Source organism: Podarcis liolepis, assembly GCF_965112155.1.
Source record: "Podarcis liolepis genome assembly, chromosome: 7".
NCBI lineage: Eukaryota > Metazoa > Chordata > Lepidosauria > Squamata > Lacertidae > Podarcis > Podarcis liolepis.
This window is the reverse complement of record NC_139561.1, coordinates 45,404,790-45,428,838: the sequence shown is the minus strand read 5'-3', so window position 1 is coordinate 45,428,838 and position 24,049 is coordinate 45,404,790. Positions and strand designations below refer to the sequence as shown.

At 42.3% G+C, this 24,049-nt stretch overlaps 1 protein-coding gene across 12 annotated transcripts in view; it reads left to right on the top strand.

The window, feature by feature from the left end:
- ZFHX3 (zinc finger homeobox 3) overlaps positions 1–24,049 on the top strand; it is a 408,431-nt gene that overhangs the window by 156,675 nt on the left and 227,707 nt on the right. For 7 of the 12 annotated variants that reach the window (XM_083513430.1, XM_083513429.1, XM_083513427.1 and 4 more), the window contains 2 exons: positions 6,648–6,759; positions 12,398–12,468. The gene's annotated coding sequence lies outside the window, so the exon portion shown is untranslated. Of the gene's footprint in view, positions 1–4,171; positions 4,280–6,647; positions 6,760–12,397; positions 12,469–24,049 lie in introns of those variants that run through there. The other 5 variants (XM_083513415.1, XM_083513431.1, XM_083513414.1 and 2 more) reach the window with 3 other exon arrangements.

Genomic DNA, 24,049 nt, shown 5'->3' with positions numbered 1-24,049 from the left:
CTTTTATTGATTTTCAATATTGTACAAAGGCAAGCCGTGTAAAGCAATAACACAGAAGAAGATACAGCCATTGAAAAACAATTACAGATCAAATGCCCAGTTCCTTTAATCAGACTGCAGAACCAACTGCTTTTGCTGGGTCAGGGAATATAAATGATACAGCCAAATGGAAGAAAAGCCAGGAGTTTAAAATCACCATGTTATCCCAAGGGGCTGTGGTGCATTCTTCATCACCACTACCCTCCCCCTATCGGATTTGCAGTTGGCTTGAATCTGCTGCATTCTTATTTCATACTTAGTTCTGACATCACAGAATGAGCAAGGGGTGGAGGCGAAGCAGTTAGCCAGATTCCCAGGTTTTGTGGAGTGTGTGTTGGGGGAGCAGTTTTAGCCAAGATGAACTTGCTACTTTTCAAACTTTTTGTATCTTTCGCAAAAGAGGGTGTCACTGTTTTGAAAGGATTTCAAGGTTGAGCAGGAAACAAGTTAAGTGTTGTATAGATGCCACTTATTAAAACAAACAAACAAACAAACAAACAGACAGTTGTATGATTGTACATTTACTAATACATTATGAATTATCATCATAAAAAATTAGCAGTAAACTGCTATTATGTAAATAAATGAACAAACACATTTATCCTAGCTTTTTATAACACTTGGGTGATGTCCTTAGCAATCTAATTTGCTCTTCCACAACGTTTCCTGGAGTTATTGCAAGATTGGGTTTCTTTAGTGCAGAGCAAATTCAGAAGGACCCTATCACTTGTGGCACTCACTTTGCCAGTGCTATGATGGTCTTTTTGCACACTTTTAAGAATCTTCATTCTGAAATATTTGGCATTATTCGAGTTATGACCACAGGCTCTGTATTTCATAATGTGCATCCCAAAAGCTACGGTATTTTAAAAAGTAGATTAGCTGACCTAGTGAGTTATGGCAGACAAATGTGTCTCTCAGTGCTGGATTGCTCCAATTACAGAACAACGTGGAGGAGGTCCTTCCTTACCATACCTAGGCCTAATGGGAGATGTGAGTAGTTGGAGGACTCTCCCTCCCTCCAGTGGCCACTCTTCTGCACTGAGAATTCATGAGTGGAACAGTCTTTGTACTGCTTGGCGGGGTGTATGTGTGTGTCTGGCCTCAAGGGTCATTCAAAGAGCATGGGCTGTTTCATTTGCATTGCCCTCCTTTTGTATATTTATAATGTGTTCTATTTTGTCAGAAGTATTTAGTCTGAATTTTTGCTCTTAACTATACTGTACGAACAAATTCAAAGGGGCAAATATAGGGACAGAGTTGATTCTTGTGTTGCACTTTCCTGAGACTTTAATGCAGCTGCCAGTTTCACATTACATTTGGGCTGCAGGGCTGTAATATGAACATTTTGGCAGACCCCTGAGTTGACTGTTGAGCATATTGTGTGTGTGTGTGTGTGTGTGTGTGTGTGGTTGTTGTTGTTGTTGTTGTTGTTGTTGTTGTGTGTTAAGCGGTGGTGGGGAAATTTGCTATCACTCACAGGCACTACATTTGTCCTTAGGCATCTGAGATGGTGCTGGCATTTTTCAGTGATGCCACGGTGATTTCTAGCAAAAAGGAGACCACCAGCTTTGCCATTAGAAACAAAAGCCTAATGAAAGGCAAAGCAGGCGTACCACAGAGCCTTTGGCGATTAGTTGTAATTCTTGGCAGGGAATGACATGCTCTTCCTCTTGAATTAGCACAGGGCATGGAATTGGGCATGGTGCTAATTGTGATTAGACACAAACAGGCTCCTCAGTATGTGGGCATGCAGCAAGACAAAGGCAGATGCCGTGGCTTTTCAGTGTGGCCTCCTAGACAGTCTCACATGCAGGACAGCTGGAAGGATGAAGAGGGGTTGGCTGCTTGTCAGTTTGCAAAGAGTTATCCTAGGAGTTGAGTACCAGTGGGGTTCTTCTGTGGCCATGCTGTCCCCTCCCTTTCTTGCCATTCATAGGATGTTGCTGGTACCCACACACTCTGTGGTCTGCATCTATCTATCCATCATTTCTTCTCTGCTGAGGGTTTTGCTTACCTCTGCTGCAGTCTTGGTTCTCATTGTGTAGGTTGCATTTAGTTCTAGTTAGATTACTGTTGTGCTGTGTTTTAAAATCTGGTTGTAAGCTGCCTTGTGAAGATTCTGTTTCGCAAAGTGGAGTACAAATGTTTAGAATATTTTAAGATGGCTAAATATTTCCATGTCTCTCATCTTGGGCCTGCACACAGCTGAGTTATCCTGAAGCAACTGGATTGGGTTTAAGGATGTGGTCAGGGTTTGCTGTTTAAGTTGTCCCATCCTCTGAGAACAGCAAAAAATAAAATCAAAAACAACAACTGTATTGTGTGAATTGTGCATTCAGTGTAAAGGTAGTTCTGGATTCTTGTGCCTGGGGGTGGAATTATCATTATGGAGAGATGTGAGCTGAAATTGCAAAATGTATTCACAAAAAATAGATTACTTCAAGCCTTATAATGTGAAGCAAGGGAAATGGACATGGATAGCGAGGCTATTGCTAGTTTTTCAAGATTTTCTTCCACACGCCTTACTGCAGCATGCAAAGCTAAAACAAGGAAATGTTTGACTCTTAAAAGTTGTGCATATTTTATTGGACTAGCCCACCGTAGAGTACATCAGTTGTATGTTGCAGATGCCTTTTGCTGGGACAGAGCCCAGGTGCTTCTCTGCAGCTTCTATTGCTTATGTTTTTGTTGAAGACTTGTTCAATCCTCCTTGGTGCTTTTTGGAAAGTCCCAGCTTCTCTTAGCTTCCAACTGTAAATAAACACATTTTCTAGCCTCTCTGGGGCCATGGTAACTTTCAATAGAACATAAAAAAATGATTTAATTTCTTAAAACCACCATGTGATTTTATAGGCCAGGCTCATAACTCTAGTATGCTTGTGGTATAAGGATCAGAAGCATACAAGGATGTCTTTGTAGCTGCTGTACTGCATACAAATATATGGAGCAGGTTGAAGGAGGCTCTGTTTCTAGCATCAGGTAGACACATCCCAGCTCTCCTTACAGCCTATCACAGGGCGAACCTGCATGTTTGGTGTAAGTGATAGCCAACATGGAATCAAATCATAGGCTTATAATTTCCCAGGTTCTCTTGGGAAACTGATGGGATGGGATACAATAATTTGTAATTAAACATTGGTCAGGTGATGATATGATGTCAGTTTTGCACAGAGTACCAAAGGCTATGTCACAACCAGAACCCTATTAATATGTTACCAGGGGTGTCTTACTCATAGAGGCTAGTGGTGCAGGGCGCCAGGGTGCCAAGTTCTGGAAGGCGCCAGGGAAGAGGCAGAGGCTGGACCGCGCTGAAGCAGCACCGCGCCCGGAGCCTCCGTCTGCCATGGCCACTGCGGCACGAAGCTGCCAGCTGAGCTGGGAGGCACTGTGTCCAGCCTCCGCCTCTTCTCCGCCAGAGGAGCCGCCCTCCAGCCGCTGCCCACCTCCTCCAGCCCTGCCGGCAGCGCCGTCCTCCCTAAAAAAAGGTGGACAACTCTGGGAAACTGGGGCAGGGAGCGGGAAGGAGCTTTGCACCATGGCGCCAGATATGCTCAAGACGGCCCTGTATCTTACAATAAACATTAATAGAAAGAGGGGCAAGAATGTGGCTGCTGCCCTTGCTTCACTCCTACATGCATTTGGCACCGTGTAGTTATGTCTGTTCAGTCATGAACCTTGAAAAAGTCAGTGTTCCTGATCACACATGCAGTTTGTATGTGCACCATCTCTTTCAGATATTAGGGGCATGTTTAAGAAGTGGAATTGAGGAAGGCAGTGGGTGCAATCCTGTTTCTCCTCTTGTGTGTTCATCATAACATGGGAAGATAGCTTCTGACTCATCAGGGACAGCTGGGTCTGAAAGCCTCATAACTGCTGTGGGGTGGAGCCTGGAGGAGACATTTTTGCTCATTCTGCAACCTACATTTTTTTGTTTTATAAGGCTGCAGATGGGCCTCTTGTGGGATCATCTTGTGTCTGAATGGAGAGATCAAGGGAGCAAAGGAGTGAATGGAAAATCCACTCCCTGTGGGTGCAGATTGACTTAACAGGGAGACATGTTGCAGCCTTGAAGAAGCAGATTGGAATATTGGCAGCAGAAGCTTCCATAGCAGTTGCTCTTTGCCAGCATTTTTGCAACATGAAGATTCCAGAGCTCCTCTTCTTGGCTGCCTTTCCCATTTCATGGGGAAGAAGGACAAGTGGCTGGATGAGGGAGAAAGAGATAGAAGAGGCAGAGGTGGGTATCCTAGTAGCAAAGAGAGCAGGAAATGTGTGACTTTGCTGAAGGAAGAGTGAAAAGTGACTTGGCATATAAAGAGGGGGAACTTGTTCCATCCATATACAGTAGAGCATCATGGTGAGGAAGTTTAACAGACTGAAAGCAGAGGAGCTTTTGAGTGGAAAGGATAAGGGACAGAAAGGTGTGGGTTCATAACTGGAAGGACTGAGACTGATCCAGAAACTAGTCTTTAGCAGGGGTCTGAGGTGCATTGAGATTTATTCTCTCCTTCCTCAAGGTGGCAATTTTCCCTTCCTCCATGCAGGTCAATGTAAAGAATGCCATTCCACTGACTTTTAGGGAAATGGGAAAGGACCTGATTTCCCCGGTCAAGCAGGCTCCCCATTAGTGAAGCTACTGTCCCTTCCTGCTTCAGCTTTGACTTTCAGTCATGTCTTCATGCTACTTCTTGCCTCTTTCCTATACCACTTTTTTGTTGCCTTGCCTTGATAACTGCATCAAAATTCCAGGGTTAGCTGCACACATAGGAGCCAACTCCGAGGAGCCAATGTCCCTTTGCCCCCCTCCCTCATAAAATATTTGAAGGGGCCAAGTTCCCCTTCAAAGGTGATGGGCATTTCCATTCAAATAGTGTGGGTGCACCTCATCAGGCGATTGATTATGTGGGGCAGGGCTTACCCCCCTACATATTTTATTCAAGTTGGCACCCTGGCTGCATACACCCCTTGTAGTTTTATTTGGAAAACTATAAGGGATTGATAGCTTTAAGCTGATGAAGCAGGTGATAGGTAGCCAGCACAGAGAAAAGTAACAGGATCATAATGAGATACAAGGGGGGGGGATGCAAATAATACTTATAAAACATTTAAAATTTTCTAATCACTGTAAAAATATTAAATAATTAGAAGGTGAAAGCAGTTACTGGGTCAGCTGCTCTGTCACTGGTTGATAAATAGGATCTTGCTGATCTAGCCCTTGCCATGATGTTCTTCTTGAGAGGCAACTCCCTAACCGTCCTTGGTTTCCTGGCTGGTGGCAGACAATAGAGTGCACCTCTCTTCAGCTTTATAGCCCCAAGGCATAAGAACATAGGAGGAACCCTGCTAGACTGGGCCAAAGTGCTATCAAGTCGAGCATCCTTCTTCACGCTGGCCAACCAGATACCTGTGGGAAGCCTGCAAACAGAACCTGAGGTTACCAGCGGTCTCCCCATCTGTGATTCCCAGCAACTGATATTCAGAGGAATACTGTAGTAACTGACAACTGGAAGTAATAATCCACTGCCAATTGCTATGCCAGTACACAGTCTTTGGGTCTTCTTAAACCCCTGAATCACTGCTAACATCTTTAACATTTTGATGTTAAAATATTGTCCTTGGCCCATTGTGGACTTCGTATGTCATACCCTGACCTGTTTATAGTGCATGCACACTTCTATCTCTTGTGATAATCTAGCTGTTATTTGCATTTGGAGGATCTGCTTAATTTTTTTTGGGGGGGGGAATTGAATTTCCATATAGCCAGCTGTATTATACCTGTTGTATACATGCATAACTTTGCTGCAGTGTACATAATATGAAAGGGAGATTTAAAAAGAAACTACTGGAAAGGATTACAAATTAAGTAGTTATGTGTTCAAAATCAGAAAAAAGAAAAGCAGTTTTTGTAAAATTGATGAAGAATCTTGTGACACCTTGAAAACTAACAAGTTTGGTTTCAGGCTTAGGTATCTCTTCCTACTCCATCTAGAGAAATATGAATATCATGATCTTAGATTGGGTGTTATTATTTAATATGCTTAGTTTTTCTATGCCCTGCCTTTAGTTGGATATATTATTAAATTGTGATTCTTGAAAACTAATAAAAATAAACTTTAAAAACCTAACAAATTATATTATTATACTATAATAAAATATGTCTGATTTTGAGGTGCCACAGTACTTTTTGTTGATTTTCCTGCTAAAGCTACAGGCTACATCTACCCATCTGGAAGCTATTTTTGTTAATATTAATACCTCTCAGCAGTGCTTTTTTCTGGGGGTACGCAGGGGTACGCATACCCCTAAACATTTTGTGAATCAAAGTTTGGCCTCATTGAGGGGCAGTATTTCAATATGAGTAGGAAAATGAGAGTACCCCTAAACATTTTTTAGGGAGAAAAAAAGCACTGCCTCTTAGGCAGATGCTGGAAAAACCAAATAAAGAAAAACAGAAAGACTAAAGAAAACCACCCAAGTGAAGGTCAAGGAGTATTCAGGGTGGAAGATGACCGACACTAGCACCAAGGGATATCAGGGTAATGCTAATTCATAGCAACTGCCAATTATTCAGAATAATGTCACTGATCTCCTTTTTATTTGTACAGGTGATGAAAGGGAAGAACTCCCACCACCTTCAATAAGGGGTAAGAAGAGTTCCTCTCCTCAACTGAGCAGTGCCATGCTGTTGCCACAGCTTTGTCTCAATGGCTTGTTGAGGTAAGATTTATGTACACTAACTGTAATCCTGTGCATATATACTTGAAAGTAAGTCTCACCGAGATCATTTGGCCTTACAAGTAAGTGCGCAAAAGACTGCTGCCTAAGCATTCTAAAAATTCTATTTTGGATTGCTACCTTCATAAATGTATTGACTTGCACAGGAGGAACATCTATGTGGTTTTCAAGCACAGGTTTCTTTGGCCTCTGGAATGTTCATGGTGCTAAGCAAAGGCAAAATGTGTAGCCTTCTTAGAAGACAGAGTAATTTCTGAAACAAACATCTGGTAGCTGTTGAATCCTGGACTCCTAAATACAGTTTCAGTTTCAGAAGCATTCAAGGCTGTGAAACAGAAGGGCTTAAAGCCATCTATGTTGGGTGTGCAGGGTGAATGGAGCAAAAATGGGATTGCTTCAAAGCTGAATAGCAGATCACAAAAATCCCATTTAGATTAGATTAGTTCAGAAATTGTGGGAAATGGTACATAGAAGATGCTAGTTTGAAACAAAGGAAATCAAACTATTGTTGATGAAGGGAACAAACCTCTTTTTTAAATGATTATAGGACAAATTACAGTTGACAGTTTTTGAAAATAATGTTTGTTTTTAGAATGCGGTGAGTAGGAGCACAAGCGTTCTTAAGACTATTCCCTTCCAAGTCACAAGATTTATGCCAACCATCACAACCTCAAACTTGTCTGGGTTCAACTCCAAGTATCTTGCATCTGATATCCATCATGACCAAACTGGGGAGACAGCAGTACTGCATAGCCTGAGTGAGATGAAAAACACGTAGCACTTGATGTGATTACATAAATAAGTGACACTGCACTCCAGAATTTCTCCAAGGTTTCATCTAGTCCCTTGTGTGGTGAGAGCCAGTGTGGTGTAGTGCTTAGGAGCGGTAGACTCGTAATCCAGGGAACCGGGTTTGTGTCTCCGCTCCTCCACATGCAGCTGCTGGGTGACCTTGGGCCAGTCACACTTCTTTGAAGTCTCTCAGCCCTACTCACCTCAAAGAGTGTTTGTTGTGGGGGAGGAAGGGAAAGGAGAATGTTAGCCGCTTTGAGACTCCTTCGGGTAGTGATAAAGCGGGATATCAAATCCAAAACTCTTCTTCTTCTTGTATGGAACAGGGTGGGGGGACCAGGTAGAAACACCTGGATGGGAATGGGAGGAGATGAACAGTTATTCAACATAATCCTATTTGATTTTCCTGACAGAAATGTGTGGTAGTGTGCTAGAATAGCTCCTCCAACTCATACTAGTTCCCCCAGACAAATTACAAACACATCGTGATCTAACAGGATCAACAGGATGCAATTGCCCTTTCAGATTTCAAAATGAAGATCATTAACTATGATTACTAATGGCAGAAGAATGTTGAAAACCAGATGGGCAAACATTTAAAACTCTCCTAACCAATGCAAATAATTGTCTCATCCAGTCATAAATATTCAGATTTTCATGAAACCAAATTCAACTGCATGATACTTCAAGGTAATGAAAGACAGAAGAAAAAGCAAATAAAAAGATGTGGCTTTTGGTGTGATAAATGTACATCCAACAACACTCAGTGAATCCATACCAGTGTCCATACTGCAGTTGAGATAAATGAGATGCAGTCTCAGCTTTGGTGCATATTTAATGTCATTCTTTTCACAACTATGCTATAAAGAGATCATTTTAGAGGGATCATTTATAAATTTTGTGTTGACCAGTTGTGGAAAGTAGATTTATCTAACAGTGCATACTCTCTGTTTCTGTCAAGTCATATATTCCTATACCAGCTGACGTCTGGCCATCGATGATGGACTATGCAGGTCACCTTAAGCAGCAATTGGTGGAAATACAGGATACCAATTTAACAAATAAATAAGTAAATATGTTTGATCTTATTCTGTGAAAAAATGGCATTACAATTCAGCTGAAGTCAAGCACTTCTAAGTTTAATTGACTTTAATGAGAGATATAAGTTCTCACATTGAAATGAACAGAAAAGTGCTTAACTTTTGCACATTTATAATTAGTGTGTTGGCTGTGTCCGTTCCTGGAGATGTCTGATCTGGGGACAGTGATATCTGTTTTAGTTACACACCATATATATCTCTATAGTGCATAGCTGTCAATGTTTCTCTATTTTTAAGGGAAATTCCCTTATTCCAAATAGGATTCCTCGCAAGAAAAGGGAAAAGTTGACAGCTATGCTATAGTGTGCTGTATGTGGGGCTGCCTTTGGAAAGGGTTCAGAAACTTTAGTGGGTCCAAGATGCTATGACTTCATTGCTGATTAGAGCCAGTTACAAGGAGAACAAAAACTCCTTGTTACAACAGCTCCACTGGCTAATGGTCTGTTTCTGGCACAATTAAAAGTGCTGGTTATGACCTACAAACCCCTATACAGCTTGGGTCCATGTTATCTGAAGGACTGTTTCTCCCTATATGAGCTTACCTAAGCTTTGAGATTTTCTGAGGTTTTTCTTGGTCCCGCCACCTTCATGGGCACATTTGGTGAGGATACAAGAGAGGACCTTTTCAATGGCTGCTCCTAAATTGTGGAACTCACTTCCATGGGAGATTAGGCTGGCCACGTCTCTGCTTTCCTGTTGCCGGCCGGTAAAGATTTTTTTGTTTAGAGAGGACTTTTTCTACTAACTGGCTGTTGTGGCAGGGTGTTGTATGGTTATGTTTTTAAGTATTTGGATTCACTGCTGTTTTAATAGACTAACTTTGTAAAAAAAATAATTATATTGATTAGTGTGGTTTTCGTTGTATTTGTTTAAATTCATGTTGTGAACCATCTCGGGTCCTGTACTAGGGGGAAGGTGGGACATAAAACAAATGAACAAACTTTGGCTTGACTTCCAACACAGCAAAGGTCTCTTTTGGATATTGTTGCCATGCTTTGTCTGCTCCACCTGCTCTGAGAGCTTGTTTGTTTTCATTATAGCTATTGGAAGTACAGTGGTACCTCGGGTTACGAACTTAATTTGTTCTGGAGGTCCGATCTTAACCTGAAACTGTTCTTAACATGAGGTGCGCTTTTGCTAATGGGGGCCTCCTGCTGCTGCCGCGCCGCCGCCGTGCGATTTCCGTTCTCATACTGGGGCAAAGTTCGTAACCCAAGGTAACTACTTCCAGGTTAGCAGAGTTTGTAACCCAAAGCGTTTGTAACCCGAGGTACCACTGTACAACCTTCTCTTCCAGTATTTTTTAAAAATCAGGAAAGCAAAAATCTCAATGCAGAAGAGGCTAACAAAGGAACAAAGTACCGGTAGCTGTGAGTCTGCCTCTGACACATTAGAGCAGGGAAGATTACCACTTGCTGATTGCCTGGGTTTATCATAACTTGGTTAGTATGCTGCTGAAGCACTCTCGGTTTAACATGCCAATCAGGTCTGTACAGGCACTCCACAGCATGGAGCTTACAACCAGACTAGTTATGCTGATAATGACTACGGAAATGCCCAAGCATTTTACCTGCCTGCTTTTTGCTTATCTTGTGCTCTCTTTCTTTTCATACACAATGCCACATATACAGCTTTTGGAAGATGGTTCAAGAATGAAATGTTCAAAGGTCTATTGTATTAGTTGATGCTGCTGCCGCCTTAACCCTCACCCATGCCCCCAAAGATTCCTGCTTGCATAGACAACACTGTTTCTTCTTCTGAGCCACCACAGAGTTTGATGGGATAAAATACAGCCATGATGAAGAGAGACTAAGACCTTGAAGAAGAGACTTACTTTGTCCTGCTCTGAAATGGCCATGTTGAACAGAGACTGGAAGGAAGATAGCCAGTTCACATTCCATCAGAAAGCTTATTTTTTCTGTGTGTATGCAGAACAACAGTATTGCAGTTCCCTGCTTGGGGAGGCACTTGGAGTATTTCCCCCCCTTTTGATTCCAGGAAGAATTTATACATTTCAGTCCAACTGGTACAGAATGTATGTCTAGGCTTCCTAGATCCTTTATCAAAAGTGAAGTTAACTAATCCAGCCTTCCTGTATTGAAAAGTCATGGTGTCTTCAGGAGATGGAAAAATGTCTACTTCTGTTGTTGAACGGTTAATTTTTAAGACTCTTATCTTTTGTGCTCTCTTGCTCTCTGAATTTGCTTGAGGCTCCAAAAAGGGTTTTCGGCAACCTCCAGTTAATCATTACTTAGCCATCTTCTCCCAGCTCCAGTTCTTGACACCATGCTCCTTTCTAGAAATCTCCCTGGTTCCAGGGGCTTTGCCATCCATAGGAAATACCAAGAAACCCCATCCAAGAGCTGTCAGAAACAGCTGGTGCCGTCTCAGGCACTCCAGCCTTGCTCATCTTTGATTTTGACTGTGATCCAGACTGTTTTCCTGTGATCGTTTCTCTGTCTTTTTTCATAATCCCTTTTAAAACATAACCAGCAATTAGCTGCTCCCCACCCCCCTCGGCTGTTCTCCACATGTCTATGTACACCAAATGCCACAACGATCTGATTTTCTCCCAAGTCTAAAAAATACAGTTTTGCATTAGCTGGCAAGCAAATTATGAAAGGCTTTGTATTTACTCACTTTGTAAATGATGTTGATCCATTTAAATGTTCAGAAGCGGTGAGATGCTAAAGACATCCAGGATGACTGTGTATTCCTAGGAAGGCAGTAGAAAGCAATCTACTGTTACCTCATTGATTCGGCTTTCCTCTTTTGCTGTCAGTGAGCCAAGGAATTCCCCCAATGTTGTTACGTAGCAGATACCAGAAACATGAGTCACTTCTTATTCCCTGATCAAAAGGTCCACTGCATCTGTGCATGGAATGGCGATGGCTGGACTGCATGTCTCCCAAGGTGCCCTGGAAGGAACACACTTGCCAGTTGAGACTTTGTCATCTTTCTTTCTGCTGCCCCCTCCTCTCCATGCTTTTACTTGCCTTTGCATTTTCCTTCCTTTCTTCCTCCCCTTCTGTCAGTGCATTGCTGTCAGCAGCAAGCCCAGCAAGAGCTGGGTCCCTCTTGCCTTCTGGGTTGTTGTTTTTTTTGTATGTATGTATGTATGTATGTATGTATGTATGTATGTATGTTGTTCTTTCTTTCCTTCTTTCTTTTTTACTGCAGCAGCCTTTGGCTGCTTACTCTGCCAGGCTGGATCACCAAAGACACATGATTCACTCACAATGAATAATCAATACCAATATTGATCTGTGGAAAATGTTTGTAAATTCCTGGAAAGAAAATCAGGAACAGGGGACAGGGAGGTTTGTGGGGGACGACAGTCAGTTTGCAGCAGCGGCTTCCAGTAATAGGAGAACCATTCTGGGGTCCCAAGCCACATCTGCTTCTCCCCCACCCATTCTTCAGCTGAAATGTGCCTGAACATGCTAACCAGGAAGCTGGCAAAAGTGTGCAAAATGGATAGCAGAGGTAACATGTCTGTCCCACACTGCCTAGAGCATTTCCATGGCCCAGAATCTGGGGGCAGAAGGTCAGTGTAAACAGCTATCTGCTACTACCTTACCTGCACAGTATGGTTTGTATCCAGCTAAGTTCTATTTAGAGTTGACTCATTGAAATTAATGAGCCTAGGTTAGTAATGTCCATTAATTTCAATAGTTCTGCTTGAGCATGACTAAACTTGGATACAACCCTTCTTCCTTCCCTTCTAGGAAATGGTCCAGCTCTGTGTAATATGCTCTTGGGCAGCCACACATCCTTCTACAGGTTCATGGAAAAACAAGTGAGTTCCTTCTGCTTTTCAAACCCGTCTGTCTGGTTACCTAGGAACAATTCTTATATGCCACAGGGAGTGCACTTTTTTTGGGCTTGCCGATCAGAAGGTTGGCGGTTCAAATCCCCACAGCAGGGTGAGCTCCTGTTGCTGTGTCCCAGCTCCTGCCAACCTAGCAATTTGAAAGCACGCCAGTACACGTAGATAAAGAGGTACCGCTGTGGCCGGAAGGTAAATGGCGTTTCCGTGCACTTTGGTTTCTGTCACCATGTCCCGTTGCACCAGTAGCAGTTAAGTCATGCTTGCCACAGGACCCTGAAAGCTGTCTGTGGACAAATGCCGGATCCCTCAGCCTGAAAGTGAGATGAGCGCTGCAACCCCATAGTCGCCTTTGACTGGACTTAACTGTTCAGGAGAACTCAATAATTATAGGCATTCTCATCAATGAAAACCTGGTTTTCCCAGAGGCAGTGGTGGGACACAGAACTTGAGTGTGTGTATCCCACCAAGCTGAGTTGTGGCTGTGCTAATTTTCCAATACTCTTGCATCTGTGAAATCTACTGTTTGTACATAGCCTACCCCTAAAGCATCAGCTGTCACCAGTAGGAGAAAGACTGGTTTTTTTTGTTTTTTTTTAAAGCAAACTTCTCTCTGGCTTCTGCTAAGCTCACACAATCCAACCTGCAGAGACATTGATATCACAGGGGGATGAGATTCCCCTGCTCATCACAACTGCTCAAACCCAGTTATTAATTCTGCTGCCACCACATCTGCCCTGTGACATGTGTTAATTCCAGTTCTTGGCCTCCCAAGCAGGGTTGCCAAAGAAGGTGCTTATGAATATTTTATTTATTTATTAAATTTCTATTCCACTGTTCCTCCCAGAGGAACCCAGGATTACAAACAACAAAAAATAAAACAATAACAAAATATTAAAAACAATTACACTGCAGTTGCCAAATGGGAAAGATTTCTGTTTAAAGGGTTTGTTGAAAGAGGAAGGTATTCTCAGTAGGTGCTGAAAAGACTACAGAGACAGTGCCTGTCTAATATTCAAGGGAAGGGAATTTCAAAGGGGAGGTGCCATAACACTACATTATGTGGAACAGACCTCCCGATAAGATGGTATCTACAAAAGGCCCTCACTGGCAGAGCACATGATCAGCTGGGTATATAAGGGGTGAGACGATCTGTCAGTTATCCTGGTCTCAAGCTGCTTAGGGCTTTATACACCAAAACCAGCACTAAATAAGTAAGTAAGTAAGTAAATAAGTAAATAAATAAATAAGTAAGTAAATAAATAAATAAATAAATAAATAAATAAATAAATAAAAAAACCCTGCCCATCTGACTGGGTTTTCCCAGCCACTCTGGGCAACTCCCAGTGGAATAATAAAAACATGATAAAACATAAAACAGTAAAAACTTCTCTAAACGCCTTGAACTTAGCTAATGAGCAGTTGTTGGCACCCGTCTGTCTCAAGAGACAATGGAGTGCACCTTCGGGGGTGAAGTCAAACCAAAGTGACCTCCCTGGGGCACAAGTATGGAGGTCCTGGGCTGCCTTGATGACAACACCCCCCCTTCTCGGCCTCACTGATGTGGTCCAATGGAAAGCAGAGCAATATGTTCGGCACCAGCTTCACTACAGGAGTTGTCAGAAGGAGGTGTACAAGGCACCCTCCAGCCATCTCAGTGGCTTCACTCTTAGTGTTTACTCCTTAGCCTTTTCTTCTCCCAAACATCCCCCCCAGGGCAGTGAATGTTTAGGATCAGGGTTTTCCTTCTCCTAAATGGGTTACCTTCCCAGGTTGACAAGCCCCATTTGCCCCTCACTTCCCTCTCCATCATGTGCAGAAACTGCTTCCTTGACCATTGGACCCACTATTGGTCTCAATCCACCAGTCTGTATTCTCATGCAGCTGAAGTCCCTAACTCATCAAGGGTTTGAGACCCATCAGTTACCCTCACCTGGTTTAGCCAGCCAGTTGAAACTGTTCCTGGAGTGTGGCCACTGTTGTATGTTGACAGCTTCAGTAGCCACAGGTAAGAGTGCAGGGGTGGAGACCAAAGGTGGACAGACCTCCCCGGAAGGAGCATGATGTGTCCCTCACCAGATGCACTATCCCTCCCCTAACACCCCATGCACCCCTAATGGGCAGTAATACCACAATTAAAGATGAGGGAAAATATGATAGGTTTTCCTTGCATGAAAGTCTGAACAAGGAACAATTATGACTGCAGAGAAGGACTGACCCTCACCTAGAAGACCAGCTGTGCCGGATCTGCATGGGGACCCTTCACCGTTCCTTCCTTTAGGGTCAAAGGGTCAGTAATCATGCCCCCTGCCTCTGCTAGCATGTAGCGGTTCTTGTACTTGATGCAGAGATTGGGATGGCTTCCACCCAAGTTTCCAGTGTTATGTGATGTGCAGATCAGCTCATAGGAATAAAACCAGAGAAGCAATCATGGCTATCTTTGGTTTGACACTTTTTGCAATGCAGACTAGTTCATTTTGGCAAAGGCCTTTTCTTGTAATTGGGCTTCTGTCGATATGAATTTTTATTGACACATATCACTGTATCTCCTTCACCAGAATCTCTGATTGCCATAAACAGTAAACACTGAAAGGAGTGTTTACTTGTCAGAAAAAGAAACAATCAGAAAGTTCTGCCTCTTAAGTTCTACTTTATTGTTGAGTCCTTCACCTTTGCACCACATTTCTCAGTCAGCTAAGCAGGATTCCCTTTCTTGACTGGTAGTTTTATTCTTCCATGGAACAAGTTTGTATGGTGTAATGGCAAACAGAGGGTAGCAGAGGGAATATTGTCAAAAATCTCCCTCTCTTCTTTTCTCTCCCCTTGCTTTATTATCCTCTCTCTTTTTGTCATTTAACTCCAATTATGGGATGCTAAGTGCTTTTGGAAATTTCATTGTTAATATCTTCTTACAGTGCTATTAACGTAAATCAACTTTAATAGTGTCCCAGCAAGTGTAAAAGCAATCAAAAATTCAGTACTCACGAATCATTCTGTAATTTCAGCATAAAATGTTAATAGAAATAATATCGAATACCATAAAATATCAGCAAATTCAACTTTAAATATAGGTGATAAATGACATTTCTGTCCTGAGAAGTTCTGTGGACTTTGCACCAGGAATTCTTTTCCTGGCAAACCCATGCTATAGTGATCCAGGAACCCTCTTACCCCTCCCTCCCCTTTGGCGCAACCAACATCATTTTTTGAAGAAATTCTGTTTGTGGGAATATTTCCATTTTCAGAATCTAAAACAGCATTTAGTCACATGCAGCAGCAAAGCAGTTTTAGTGGCCAGAATGCAGGGTCGGTGTTAATTGATTTTCAAGCAGCAGACACCTGCTAGTACCTGGCTGCCCTCAGGCTGCCCAGAAAAGCTCTAACTTCATTGATGTTGGCTGAGACTTGGAATTTCCCAGAAAAAAGGCTTTAGTTGAACTGGAATTAAAGCTGCAAATATCTATCATCTATTAATTAAGTTTATAAAACCCTCATGAGAGTCCTGTGGAAGCAACATTTTTGTGCTGCTCATAGTGCTGAAGAAATCATTTGAATTGCTGGAATATTCTGTCTGCACAAGTGCAGCCCAAAGGCTTTAGGAAAGTGAATGTGCAGTTCACTCTTAACATTACAGTATCCCACCCTGTGCTTCAGCTTTTCCCTTCTAAGAACCTGTGCTCCTGCCCAAGAACTTGGCAAAGGAGGTGTCACCCATCTGATCATGTTAGATGCAGAAAATGGCTGGGCTGACTCGAGTAGCTTTGAAGTTTGGGAGCACAACTGCCAACATGAAGAAACTGTACTTTATTTATAGCTCAGTGTTGCCAGACCAATATCAGCTCAGGTATCAGAGCATTTCACTATGTGTGTTGTCTCATTTCTGGGCTTATCTTAGATTTAAATAATGATTTCTTATATTTCTCATCACTGCTAATATGCTCAAAGTTCTTTGGAAATTAATTTCTAGGCTCAAATGTTTTTCTGTAATGAAACAAGTTGCAGCTTGAGGTGGCCATTTACACCAGGAAAATGCCATAGGTGTGGGAGGAGAGTGCTTTAGGCACTCCCCATGGCTTGTTCTTAAAGAAATTTAAAGAGATGTCTCACAGATCTCTGATTTCTTGTCCAGTTGGACCCCCATGCTTATAGTTGGATGTTGAGTGTTTCCTAATAGTGTGTAATGAGGGGCAGCACCAGCCAGCCTGGGGCACCACCTGGTAGTGATTTGGCTTCTACCACCTCTGCTGCCATTGGAGCAGCATGGTGTGGTGGGATAGCTTGCCATCAGTCACTCCCCTAATCCCCTCCTATCTGCAGATGTATTTACCCAGCAGTAGAAGTCTTTCCTTTGGGAAGTGAGTGAACACTTGGTTTCATACTGTGATGGTCAACTGTCATATTAGATTCCCCAGTATGAGATGCTTGATGACTTCTTCAGCCATTGCCCTCTACTAGGGTGGTGGACCTGTTTGAGTAGCCTGTTCTCAGAGCTAGAGGCAATGAAGCAGACTGGGAGATTGCAAAAACACAAGTGGCAGATGTCTAGATGTGGATCCAACTAAACTCAGAAAAAGCTCATTATTGAGTTCACTCTCAGTAGTGATAATGGCAGCAAATAATAGTACTTTGCCACCATAGTGTCTTTTGGATCCAGGGACACGGGTGGCACTGTGGTCTAAACCACTGAGCCTCTTGGGCTTGCTGATTGGAAGGTTAGCAGTTTGAATCTGTGTGATGGGGTGAGCTCCCATTGCTCTGTCTCGGCTCCTGCCAACCTAGCAGTTCGAAAGCATACCAATGCAAGTAGGTAAATAGGTACTGCTTCAGCGGGAAGGGAAATGGCGTTTTTGTGTGCTCTGGCACTTGTCACGGCTCTCCGTGTGCCAGTAGTGGTTCAGTCATGCTGGCCGCATGACTCAGAAAGCTGTCTGTGGACAAACGCCAGGTCTCTCAGCCTGAAAAGCAAGATGAGCACCACATGCCATAGTTGCATTTGACTGGACTTAACCATCCAGGGGTCCTTTACCTTTTTACAAGTGGGAACCTGAGGGGAGCATTAATCAGTTTGCCATTTAAGTGGTTGGGAGCTGCTTATCCTGGTGGCAGTGGTGCCCATGGTGATGGCTATTTTTTGCTTTTAAATGTTGTGCCCACAAGGGGAGCAGCAGAGGCAAGCTTCTTCTTCCCTTTCTCCCACTCAGAGCCAAACCAGGGTTTCAAATGGCTAATATGTAGAGAGTGGGAAAACATGATAGTGACTGAACCAAGAGCTCTAGCTGCAGCCACTTTCATTAAAAACCTGTGGTGGTTTCCCTCCCTCACTTAGGAGGGAAAAAAGAGTCATCACTGCAGAGACTGCTGTTGCTACTAGTAAAATAAGCAGCTCCCTCCCACAAATAGGTTTGACACTCCACCTCCTGAAATTATCATTCTCTTTTTTTGGAAATAGCCCCCCATTTAGTGCTAAATTTTGGTATTGTTTCAGGCTTCATTTTGGCACAGAAACTATTTTGTTGCTTGGACAGATAGCCTGTAATGGGAGAAGAACGGGGGAATGTGACCCTACTTATTCTTCAGGCCAATGATCACCAACATTTTGAGGTCTAGGGGCACATTTGGAGTTTTGAGAAGGCACTACTCAGAAAATAGCACCAGTAAGAAAATGGCTCCTGCCAGAAGTGTTACACAAAATGGCTGCCAACTCCAAAACAGGAGAAAAAGAAAAGAGATGATAACATTAAATGGTTTAAACACATAAAAAACTATTTATTTATTTTTTGTTATCTGAATATTTTTGGTAGGAAACCCTCTTTTACATGCACTGGTTGTAACTTTGTTTCTTGCTGGGGTATTGTTGTAGAGCTGGAAATTAAAAGATAGCTGAATTGAGGAATAATTTTGAATTACTATAGCCAGCCATATTTCATATATAGTCACAAATAAAAATACATACTTAATGCTGGTTGGCAAGTCTGAGTTTTTAAGGAACGAAAAAGAATAAAAATACATGGAAAATACACACAAAATACATTTAAAACCTCACCATAGTAGTAGTTGAACAATACTGGCCCAGGTTAGTGGGAAGCCTGAGGCTGAATGTCATCTACTAGCTCCTCAATTTTAGGGGTGTATGAGGAGATAATGTGACTGGCAAACAGCAAATCAAAACAAATAGAGCAGCAAATGGGTGAGTGCAAGGAGTAGAAAAGACAGAAGTACTAAAGTGGAGGGGAAAGAAGTAGCTCTTTAGGGCCCCAGGGATTCCTGTTACCTGGTGTCCAAACAACTTATTTATGAATCACACCTCTGACTTCATGCATAGACTAAAATCACTGAAGCAGTCAGCCAAGTTCATTTCACAGGAACTGCTTAGAAAGAGTACCTGCACATTGTGCTTCATAACTTTTTCTCTCTCTAGGAGGGCTAGAGACTTGTTTGCTAAAAAATGAAAGCCCAGAGTACAGGGTCCCTGCCTGGGAGCACCAATGAAGATATTTACAAGTGCCATGGCACCCATGGCTGCTTGGTCACCCCTGCTCCAGGCTCTCTCTGTGGATTCAGCTAAGTATCCTTCCAGATAGGGTTTCTGGTTTGGGAGCTGGGGCATGGTGCTTCAGTGGTTCTACTCTTATCTGGAGGGCTCACTCTGTTTCATAGTGCCGAGTGAGTTCTGCTTAACTCCATGACGTCTATTCCATGGGAACCCAGAGGGTTTTAACATCTACAGGAATTTTTTGAGTGAGATTATCTGCAGTTTTGACACTCAAGGCATCTCCACAGTTTTGCTGCCGAGTCTGAGATGTTTTCCACTTATCCTGTGCTTTCTAGGCACAGGTAAAAGCGGTTTTTCATTTGTCCTGCTGCTTTCCCTGGAAAAACCCACAGTATACCACTGAATCAGAACAAATGTCAATCCACAGAAAAACCTATTGACATTTGTTCTGATTCATCAGTAAACAGCAGGTTTTCCTGGGAGAAAGCAGCAAAACAAGTGGAGGTGTGGATGAGCCCTCAGTCATAACTAGAGATGACCTTCAGCTCTAGCTCTCCTTTATATCAGATTCAGATGAAGCAATAGAAATGCTGACTCATTGCCTCAAGCCAGCAATGGACCAGGAAACTTAGTCTTTATGAGATGGAAGTACTGGTGGTGGGTACTGTCCACGGAAGTGGTATTATGTCCAGCCTGTCCTGAATTAGGTTCCAGATCGCTCCCGCTAAAGGATTAGATTTGCAGTTAGGAATTGCTCCAGCTCTGTTGCTAGAGATCCAAGTGGCACAAGAGGGCCTTTTACTAGCCAAGGCTGATACATGAGCTGTGATCCTGGAGAGAAAGAGCTTGGCTACAGATACCCATGTTCTGGTAACTTCCAGTTAAGACTACTGCAGTGAGTATGGGGTGCCTTTGAAGACTGTCTGGAAACTGTGGTTAGTTCAAAACACAGCTACTGTCAGCTACTAACTGGGACCAAGTGTTAGAAACACATTGTGCCAGATAGCTTTGCTAGCTTCTTGTCGTACTAGCTTCAGAACCGTATATGGCCTCGGACATGGACATCAATGTTACTTCTTCCTCTTTATCAGCTTTACATACAATAAAACTTGCCTCATCTGAAGTGTGGAAGGTGGCTATGGGCAAGAGGGCCTTTTGGGTTGTGGCACCATGCTTGTGAAATTCTCTCCTCATGCAGACTAACTTGACATCTGCACTAGGCAAAGGCATTCTTATTTTCACAGGTTTTTAACCTTTGATATATTTTTATTTCTGGTCCGGTTATCTTTAGTACTACCTTTTGCTGTTGTTACTTGTTACTTTATTACTGTTTTATTGTGATTTACAAGCTATTTTAATTTGCCCTACAAATATATGATTGAAGGGCAGAATGGAAACGTTTTAAATACATAAGTAAATAAATATATTCAGCTGCTTGCAAGAATTTGATGTGTGTGTGTATGTGACTACTTGGATTTGTAGTTTTATATTATGAGTTTAAAATTTAACTTGCAAAGGCCTTTGGGGTGGTCACCTCTCCTCCTGACAAGGACGCTATAGTTGCATGTTAGTCAGACATTCTAGAGGTGAAGTGTGTATTCCTCTACCGTGCATCACTATGCTTCATTTGTTGAATTTCTGCCTGCCATGCCTCTGTTAATAAATATAAGTCTCTTTCTCTACACTCTGAATGAACCTATTTCTGTGGAGTATAAATGAAGATGATAAATAAATGAAAATGGTATTGAATAACCTTTCATTAAAATTAATTAATGGAAAGCACATTATAACCAACAGAACTTTAAGACTTCTTCGAATGTCTACAAACACCAAGCAAGCAAGGAAGGGCAAAAGCCTGCGTTTGGAGTGGTGATAAGGTGCTTTTGTGCCCTTCTCTCAGATAAAACTCTTATGAAGGCATTACACGCAGGCAGGCTGTCCAATGCAAATTGCAGTCTTAGATCAAACCTCACCAGTAGTGTATTAATTCAGTATTTATGCGTATTTTGAAGTGTTGCTTAAACTGAATCAGACACTTTTTTCTTGTCAGAGCCACCCATATTTCCTCAGCTGTGTTCAGCTATGTTGCATGTGTGTAAAGAGAGAACCTGTCTTTTCTCGGGAACTTTCTAGAAATGTGGAAAATCTTGACGATTGTTCTCTGTTAGTAGTTTTGACCTGTAAACTGTATAAAATGGCATTTCATTTCTACCTTTTAGACAAGGTAAAGCAGCTAGAAATCCAGGTGAAATCTTTGCTGCATCAGGAAAAGTTACCAGAAAAAGAAAAGATGCCATTAACATCCATCTGAGCAGCTCTTGTAAACTGTTTAAAACTAGCCATTTGGAAAGTACTTGATGGAAAGGTGTGCTCACTGCCAGGGAAGCTACTGAAAAGGGCTTTTCAGTCTTCCATCCAGTACTTAGGTTTCCTGTCTTCCTTAAGGAATACAAGGTGGCATCTTCTGTGCCTGGCTGAAACTGCTGTATTTTCAGGCTGAAAAAGAAGCAATATTTAATCCTGTCAAAGTTTGATAATATTATGTGTATTGACTGAAATCCTACAGGGTGGACATAGTGGGCCCTTTTCATTCCCATAGCACATTGTAACCTAGCAGCTACCTTTGGAAAGTAACCAATATCAAGAGGCACTTGATATTTGCAAGGATCATGGGGGTCCTCTCTCTTCTCAAGTTCCAAAATTTACAATAGTCTTAATTTAAAAGTTAAGCCAGGGATCAGTTGCTTAATCTGGAACTGGGAACCTGGGAGCAGGGGAAAGAAAGAAAGAAAGAAAGAAAGAAAGAAAGAAAGAAAGAAAGACTCCTCTTCCCCAGTCTCATATGCCAGTGTGAGCTGATTCCAGCTTTCCCAGCCAATTGTCAAGCGAACTGTTGTCTTGCTTTTAATTAAGGGTATCTGAATCAAAATTGGATAAAAAGGACTGGGAGCGGGCTTCATTCCTGCAGGTGTTGCTGAAATACACAAGGCAGAAGCAGCTGGTAATGAGTTGGTGAAAATGAAAAAGGGACATAAGTAGCTTCTTTAGCAAATCCCCTGGAAATGACACAGAGCCTCTTAGATCGATAGGACTCATCTAGCCAAGGGCTGCTGGACCCACTTACACCTCGGGGGAGTGAGGTGGATGGCTACAGTATTACCTATGAAACCGAAGCAAAGTCTCATTTCATTATTTTCTTCCTTCCCCAGCATCAGTGCACATGAGGGCTTGAGGGAGATAGTGCATAATATAGGGACATTTGATGTAGTCCCAGCATGAGGAGGCCAGGTGCCCTGACAAACTGTTCCTGGAGCACCACAAAGTAGGATGTGGCATTTGAACACAAGTGTGATAGTTCTGTTCTTGGATGGCTTATCTAATTAGATTCACCCAATCTAAAGAAGGGTGTGTGTGGAATCTGGCAGAGCACCTTCTGGCCATAGGTGCACAGTGGTTCCCCTAATACCCTGATATACACATCCAGTGTAGCTGGCAAGTCAAGTCCTGCTCAGCACAGAGCTGGAACAAGCACAATTCCCTGACTGAACAAAAAGGCTAGTGGCAACTGCTAGTGAAGGCTTGGATTTATGAAGCAGCACAATATGCAGTGAGAGTAGATATTTGCATCTGCTGGGGATGTAGAGAGGGAGCCAAACAGAAAGCATCAAGGAAACCTGGTAGTGTTGGAAGTGGAGATTAGCTTGGGGAAGGCTTCCTCATAGCTCCTTCCTTCATTTTGCACAGTGGTGTGCAGGGGAGTTAAAAATGTTTTAGTGTGTGATTATCTTTAGGTTATGGTTGTATTTATATTGCTTGGGACCTCACTGTTTAAGGTGATTAATTACTTAATAATAATGCAAAACTGAAACTTTTAAAGCAAAGCAGAAGAGAAAGCATATGAAAGCTAGTTGGAAATGGAGATTTGAGACAACTTGTCAAGCCAATGTTCATATATATTTATTTATTTAATTATTGTTATTTGTATACCTCACCAAATCAATAAATGTCTGGTTAGACACCGCAGTAGCACCAAGCACTCTGGAACATTGTTCAAATGCAAATGGATTTCAAAAAAGTAATTGATGTGGATAAAATAAAGATAAGATTCATTTTAGGGGATATTTGAAGCTTTCTCTATATCAGTTACTGGATTTTGAGACATCTTGATTTGGAAATATGTGGAAATAAGCTGAGCCACTCAGCTGAGTAGCATTTTATTAATTCAGATTTTCTCATTGAGGATTAGGGAGGGCAGTATACTACATATAATGAGGCATACCATCTAAACAAGTCTGTAGTCTCTGACAAATAATTTACCTTTGAGGGTCTTTCAAAAATTTTGCTGTTTTTTCCCCATTGTTACTGAATTTTAAATGGTATTATTTCTTGTTGTGAGACCTTGTTTTAGGGCAGCCTGTTCATACTGTAAATAAATAAATTTGTTAGAATTACTTGTTATATATTATTGCCATTTAGTGAGCTATTGTAGGAGGGAATTTGAAAGCATTCCACCTACCCTTTGGAGGGCACTGAAATTTCAGAGGGTCTGCTTCATGTAATCTGGAGCCAAGGAATAGCTGGCTTTGCTCTGAGAGCACACCCTGCTGGTCAGTGTGAGCGCATCTAATCATAAGTCACAAGTGGACACCAAAAATTAATGTGCAGTAATATAAAATTGTACAAAAGATGAGGTAGGGGGCAGAATATGTTACCAGTAGAGCCATTCATGTTCCCATATGAAGTACTATCACCTATTTTTACTCCTAGGTCACAGAAGAATGACTGAGAGAAGGCTTGACATCTTGTAGGCCTGATGTGGACTATATAATCCATGACTGATAAATAGCATGGCTGCTGCAGTCCTGAAGCATTAGGCTTAACAGGAATTTGACCTGAAGACTTGAAGAAATGGTGTGGTACCAAAGAGAAAGAAGATGCCTAGACGGGGGGTGGGGGGTGTCCATACTTTCTAGTGACCAGCAGCTAAACTAATAAATACAGGCTGTTTAGTTGTCTGAAGGCATCATTATATTACCTATGGCCAATATCAGTCACTAT